Raw genomic sequence first — 6,610 nt, forward strand, 5'->3', positions numbered from 1 at the left:
TATTCTGATTGGTTGAGAAATGTTCCATAGGCATGCTTTATTTTTCGATAAACACACACCTGACATGTCAAATGTCTTAAAATAACCACTATAGCAATGTCTTAATTTTTGTGGTAACCGTATTATAAGCTAAATAATTGATTCCACTTCGCATTGTGCAGCATTGCCACCTTAGGTGCACATTATTTTTGAAAAAGTCAATGGTCGTCATCAATTATTCCTTGCGTATGTAACAGGGTTTTAGATTTAAAGGACTTGAGGACTTTGAGTTGCTCAATTTAAAGACTTTGAGTCCTGGTAAAGACTACATTTACATTTAGTCATTTAGCAGACGCTTTTGTCCAAAGCGACTTACAAATTAGGTAAACAATAGAAGCAATTATAGCAACACAAGAACAGCAATACATAAGTGCACTGGAAATATCAAGTCCAACAAAGTATACATACCCATGGGTTGCTTAGTACAAATTTTTTTTTAAGAAAGAAAAAGGAAAAATAGAGAAAGATAGTAAGTCCTAGGAAGTGACGTAATGGCGGAAGAAATGGGTTTTTAGCCAATTCTTAAAGACAGCTACAGTACAGAGTTCTTATTGCGACCGGCAGATCATTCCACAGTTGTGGAACGGCTCCTGAGAAGGTACGCCCTAAAGTTTTTTTCCCTTTTTGAGATGGCACCACAAGCCGTTGCTCGGTGGAAGAGTGCAGGGATCAAGAGGGTACATAACGCTATATAAGCAAGTGAAGGTAAGGGGGTGCTGCAGCTGACCCAGTGGTGCTTTTAAAGGCCAGGAGCAGAGCTTTAAATTTGATGCGTGCTGCTATAGGAAGCCTGTGTAACTTGACAAAGAGAGGAGTGATGTGCGCCCTCTTTGGCTCATTTAAGACCACTCTTGCCACTGCATACTGAATCAGGCTGGTTGTGCTGGAAGTCCAGCCAGTAGCGCATTGCAGTAGTCCAGCCTGGACAGGACTAGAGCTTGGACTAGGAGCTGCGTAGCGTGCTCATTTAGGAAATGCTCATCAATGACCACTCCCAGGTTTTTGGCTGTCCTGGAAAACGTGATGGTCGAGGAACCTAGCTGAATGGAAAGGTTGTGCTGAATCTTTGGTTCAGATGATATGACAAGCAGTTCTGTCTTCGCAAGGTTAAGCTGGAGATATTGATCCTTCATCCAGAGTGAGATGTCCCTCAGGCATGCTGAGATGCGGGCAGAAACCGTGGGATCATCAGGGTGGAACGACAAGTGGAGTTGAGTGTCGTCCGCATAGCAGTGGTAGGAAAAGCCATGTTTTCGAATGACAGAACCCAGGGATGTCATGTATATCGAAAAGAGCAGTGGTCCAAGCACAGAGCCTTGAGGCACCCCGGTATCGAGACGTTAGGTTCGGAGACGTCACCTCTCCAGGATACCAGAAATTACCTACCTGAGAGGTACGACTTGAACCATAGAAGCGCTGTGTCAGAGACACCCATAGCCATGAGGGTCGACAGGAGGATGTGGTGATTGACCGTGTCAAAAGCGGCAGATAGATCCAGATCAAGAACCATCATCAGCACAGAAGATTTGGAGGCTGCTCTTGCCTGCCTTAGGGCTTCAATGACTGAGAGCAGCGCAGTCTCAGTGGAGTGACCGCTTTTGAAACCATTGATTGCTGTCCAGGAGGTTATTTTGTGTGAAGAAAGAGGAGAGCTGCACTCAAAAAAATTGTTTGTTCAATCAACATAATTGAATTAAGGAAAACTTTTCCACGAAATTAGATTAGGCTTGTACAACAAGAATACAATAAGTTAATTTAAACAAATAATCTTTTGTTGCACCAACTTAATAAATATATTTATATTGGTCATAAAAATATCTTGTTCAATAAACTAAATTCAGTTAAGGAAAACTTTTCCACGTAATTATTTCTGGTCTGTTCAACAAAAACAAAACAAGTTAATTCAAGCAAAAAAGTCTAGTTAAACCAATTGTCAGTTTCTATATAATACTAATTAGCATAAGCACACGTTAGCATGCTAATGACACATTGGATGAACATGTGAAAAGAGACTGATCTTCAAACAGTCATTAACACAGTTAGTGCTTTTTAAAATAATTACGTATGTCACATCCACAACTTAACCACAAGCGCCACTCTTCTGTACGATGGTAACCAAACAATTCGTAAAAATATAACACAAAATCTTCTAAATCAATAAGATAATCCAACATTAAACACTATAAAGTCTTTCTCTTTACCTAAAAATGCATAAAATAACACTTAATTTAAAAAAATACTCTCCAAAGGCAGTTGCATGCAAAGCATGCTGGGAAATACAGATTCACGGCCCAGTAAGTAATAGCAACAAAAATCATTAATGTGGTCCCAATATAAAATTATTGGGTTCATGTAATTTTTTTAAATTTAAGCAGATTGAACATTATAAAAATAGGTTGAGACAAAAAAAATAAAAAATTGTGTTGTATTAACTTGTTTCATTTAAGTAAATTAAACAAGGTGCAAAAATATTTTTTTTGAGTGTGGTCAATTACCACACGTTCAAGAGTCTTGGCAATGAAGGGAAGAAGAGAATCGGGTCTGTAGTTCTCTAGCATAGGATTGAGTGTGGGTTTCTTCAGCAGCGGGGTTATCCGGGCCTCTTTAAAAGCTGCGGGGAAGGTACCAGTGCAAAGAGATGAATTGACTAATATCTCTAATATCTAATATGAGACTAATATCTCATAAACAAGCTGAACTCTACATTTGCAACCTTAAGGGGGAACGCACACCAAAGCTTATAAAGTGCAACTATTAAATTATAAAAAAAAAGGTTATTTTGTGGATTTGGTATAAAACAATGTGTTTGCGTGGTTTATGGTTAAAAAACCACATTATTTTCCACATACTGTACATTTTTGTAGCTTCAGATTTCAATCTTTTCCTGATACACACACACACATTTGAAAAGCTCTGTGTCCCTGATTGGCCAGCTAATCTGTAAGTTGTAATTGGCCTGAATTTTTCAACTCTTGGCGCTCATCGCTGAGCGCAGAAAAAATGCTGAACGTCAGCTTTCAGCGTGGAAAAAAATGCCTGCTGCTGGCTTTCTTGAAAAATGCCACGCTTCCATTGGAAACAATTGAAAACATAAAAGCTTTGGTGTGCTCGCCCCCTAAGGCTGCTTTTTGTTTCACCTAAAAAATTATTTCATCTGCTACCTCAAAAGAACTTCACAAAGTGCCTCAACAATTACCTCACAGCCTCAAACTAATTTCTCATCTTTGTTATGGCAACACAGGGTTTTTCTCAGTTGTTATGGGACCAATAAGAACTCTCTCTTTCTCTCTCTCTCTCTCTCTCTCTCTCTCTCTCTCTCTCTCTCTCTCTCTCTCTTTCTCTCTCTCTCTCTCTCTCTTTCGAACTTACTCACTTAAACACACACCCAGCGGGATTCTCCTCCCAGCATGCACTTCTGTGTGCAAACACATTCCCTTAGCCACTGACCCCCGGCCCAGCTGTTACCATAGCAACCAGAGCCCCTCTCCATGACAACGGCTACCACCTTCCCATGGCTCAGCCCAGGCCAAGGATCTCCAGGTGACCAGTCCTCATTTTATTTTCCTCTCTTACTTTCTTTTCACTTCTTTGTCTTTTGTTCCACTGTTAACCTCCTTGTACTCATTTAAACCTGATTCATCCTTTGGTTCACTCTTTCTCTTCCAGCCTACTAGCCTCCTCTAAATCTCTCCCCCTGCCTCTCTGTCCTGTCAGAGCTTCAGTTGAAAGTTCACTCAAAAGTTGTTGCAAACCTCTATAAATTCAATTCAATTCAATTTTATTTATATAGCGCTTTTCACAAAAGTCAATTGTTTCAAAGCAGCTTTACATAAATAGAAGCAGTGAAAAGCACAGAAAACGACAGATAGCACAACAGAATACATGATAGCATGAGCAGTTAAATTTGCTGCGGCTATGACTCAATATTATAATTGCACGTATTACTAAAGCAACGTATAGAAGAGGAAGCTAGGTAAAGCCCAAAAAGGCTGCCTCCCCGGGGTGAAAAACCCCCTAGGAGAAAAAAAAACCCCGGGCTTTTATCCGAGGAAAAATAAGTCCTAGGAGGGAAAAACCCTTGGGAGAACGGAAATGGAGATTTAGCGGAGATTAAGCGGTTCTGCCGGTGATCGTTGGTCAGGTATCAGCTGGGCATAACGTTGAAGGACAGCCAGTAGATCAGAGGTATTTAGATATTTGTAATCAAACATACTTCCATACTATGGTAAGTCAATGGTGCTCCAAAAGTATTGGGATACAAACATTGCACAAAATATGTTATAAATATTGCATGTGACTATAAATATTTCTGTGCTCAAATGGTAAAGAATTGTGTTATCAACATGAAGGTCATGGGTTCGAACCCTTGAAAACACACAATGTATAACTTGAAAGCTTTGGATAAAAGCATCTACCAAATGCATAAATGTATTTAATGTATATATATATATATTAAAATTGATGACTAAAAATACAATGCCCTTTTCAGCAATAATTAAATTATTATTCATTATGACATAATGATTTACAGTGTAGTATTCATGGGAAAACTCAATGTTGTACTTCCAGATTACAATATGAACGGAGCAAGTACAAGCAGTGTAGGAATGTTCCTGTATTTATTACTTGGAATAGAGTCTGTGAATTCCCTCAGTGTTTGTCTGAAGAATGAATGTCTTTAATTCTGTTATGAAATTTACCACTTCTGATAACAGTGGCAGATTTCAGCCCCCAAGCAGCCATTACCAAATAATAACACACGCAGCAACAGACACGCTTGCTTAATGATACACAACCTGCTAACATCATCATGGTTGGGTAGTACTCGCAGATACATTTCATCCAGTCTGTGACTCTCTAGTGTCCGGTCCAGCCTTAACTGGGATGAACTTGCCTTATCTTTGTTTGGGAAGCAGTGCTCCATAGAATACCTTGATCGCATAAGACATTGACTAGTGCTGGTTCAAACAAACCTAATTAGAGAGAGCTGGAATTGAATATTGATCATGTTTTAGAGCCAGTTTGTTTTTCCTGCTTGTAGGTTTCACTGTCTCAGAGCGCTGTTTGATGTTGTTTGTAGCTCCGCTTCATAATTTGATAGAGTTTTTGGTTAATTAGCACCATAGGCTATAACAGCTTGTGCCAGTAGTTGTAACGGTGAACGTCACAGCTGGCTGAAGGTTAGGTGGTTCGGTTTTGTTTTGTCTTTCACAGCCCCTCAGCCAAACCGCAGTTTTCTGTTTATAACATTTCAGACTTTATTCAAGTTTTTTGTGTGTTTGTGTGTGTGCATGCGTGTTAAATAAACTGGAAAGCAGATACATCACATACATACAGTACATCACAGTCATCCATACTGCTTTCCCACTCTCCTGTCTTCTGGCATGTTCTGACCTTTCTCTCGATAGACCAACTGTGTGTGTGTGTGTGTGTGTGTGTGTGTGTGTGTGTGTGTGTGTGTGTGTGTGTGTGTGTGTGTGTGTGTGTGTGTGCGTGTGTGGTTGATTGGGAAATTGAGATATTTACCGCATTCCATCTCCCTGCTGTAGCCATGACAACCACTCAGCGGGAAGAGCTGCCCATCTCACGCAAAAACACACTCACGCACTGACACACACACACCCACATCCACACACACCCACACACACACACACCACTACCTCATACCTGGACAGAGAGTGCGAGAGAAAAAGAGGTAAAGGGAAAACACATCACAGAGTTAGACAGCGGGAAATAACCGATCCCGGCTCAAGGTTTTGAAAGGTATTGATTACCTCTCACAGTTGAAGTGTTATTTTACAACTGCATCATTTAGTAACTACCACTGTGTCATCATAACTATTGATATTTGTTGCTTCATGTCTCTGGAGTAGTTCACCCAGTGAAAATTCATTGGTATTTTGTTCTAAACCGGACTCTCTTTCTTTTTTAGAATACAAAGGGTCAATTATCAAAGATTTTTTTGTTTTCATTATTATTGAAGATATTCATATTCAATATATTCATATTCTTAACCAAGATTAATTTCTTTATTGTGTTCCTCGGTTTTGTAATTAAAATGCTATATGAAAGTATTTGTTATAATGCCCAGATATCCTACAGATTTATTTTAAAGGGACACTCCCCTAGAGTTAAATATTTGTTTTTTACCATTTTGGAATCCATTCAGCCGATCTCTGGGTCTGGCGCTAGCACTTTTAGCATAGTTTAGCATAATCTATTGAATCTGATTAGACCATCAGCATCCCGTAAAAAAACTAACCAAGGAGTTTCGATATTTTTCCTATTTAAAACTTGACTTTTCTGTAGTTACATCGTGTACTAAGAACGACCGAAAATTAAAAGTTGCTATTTTCTAGGCAAATATGGTGATATTACGCAGTGCCCGAATATAGTCCCCTGCTATTGAAAGTAACCAAGGGGACTATTTTCGGCCACTGCATAATATCATTGCGCCTGCTGCAGCCATGTTACGGCAGCAGAGTCCTTGATTATTACGCCAGAATGAGAGTATAGTTCCTAACCATATCAGCCTAGAAAATCACAACTTTTAATTTTCCGTCGGTCTTAG

The 6,610-nt window shown here is 39.5% G+C and overlaps 1 pseudogene; it reads right to left on the reverse strand.

The window, feature by feature from the left end:
* Positions 1-697: 697 nt before the first annotated feature.
* On the reverse strand, positions 698-1,688 carry LOC141282951 (uncharacterized; annotated as a pseudogene).
* Between the last annotated feature and the right edge of the window lie 4,922 nt (positions 1,689-6,610).

The sequence above is a fragment of the Paramisgurnus dabryanus genome, chromosome 11 (genome assembly GCF_030506205.2).
Source record: "Paramisgurnus dabryanus chromosome 11, PD_genome_1.1, whole genome shotgun sequence".
Lineage (NCBI taxonomy): Eukaryota > Metazoa > Chordata > Actinopteri > Cypriniformes > Cobitidae > Paramisgurnus > Paramisgurnus dabryanus.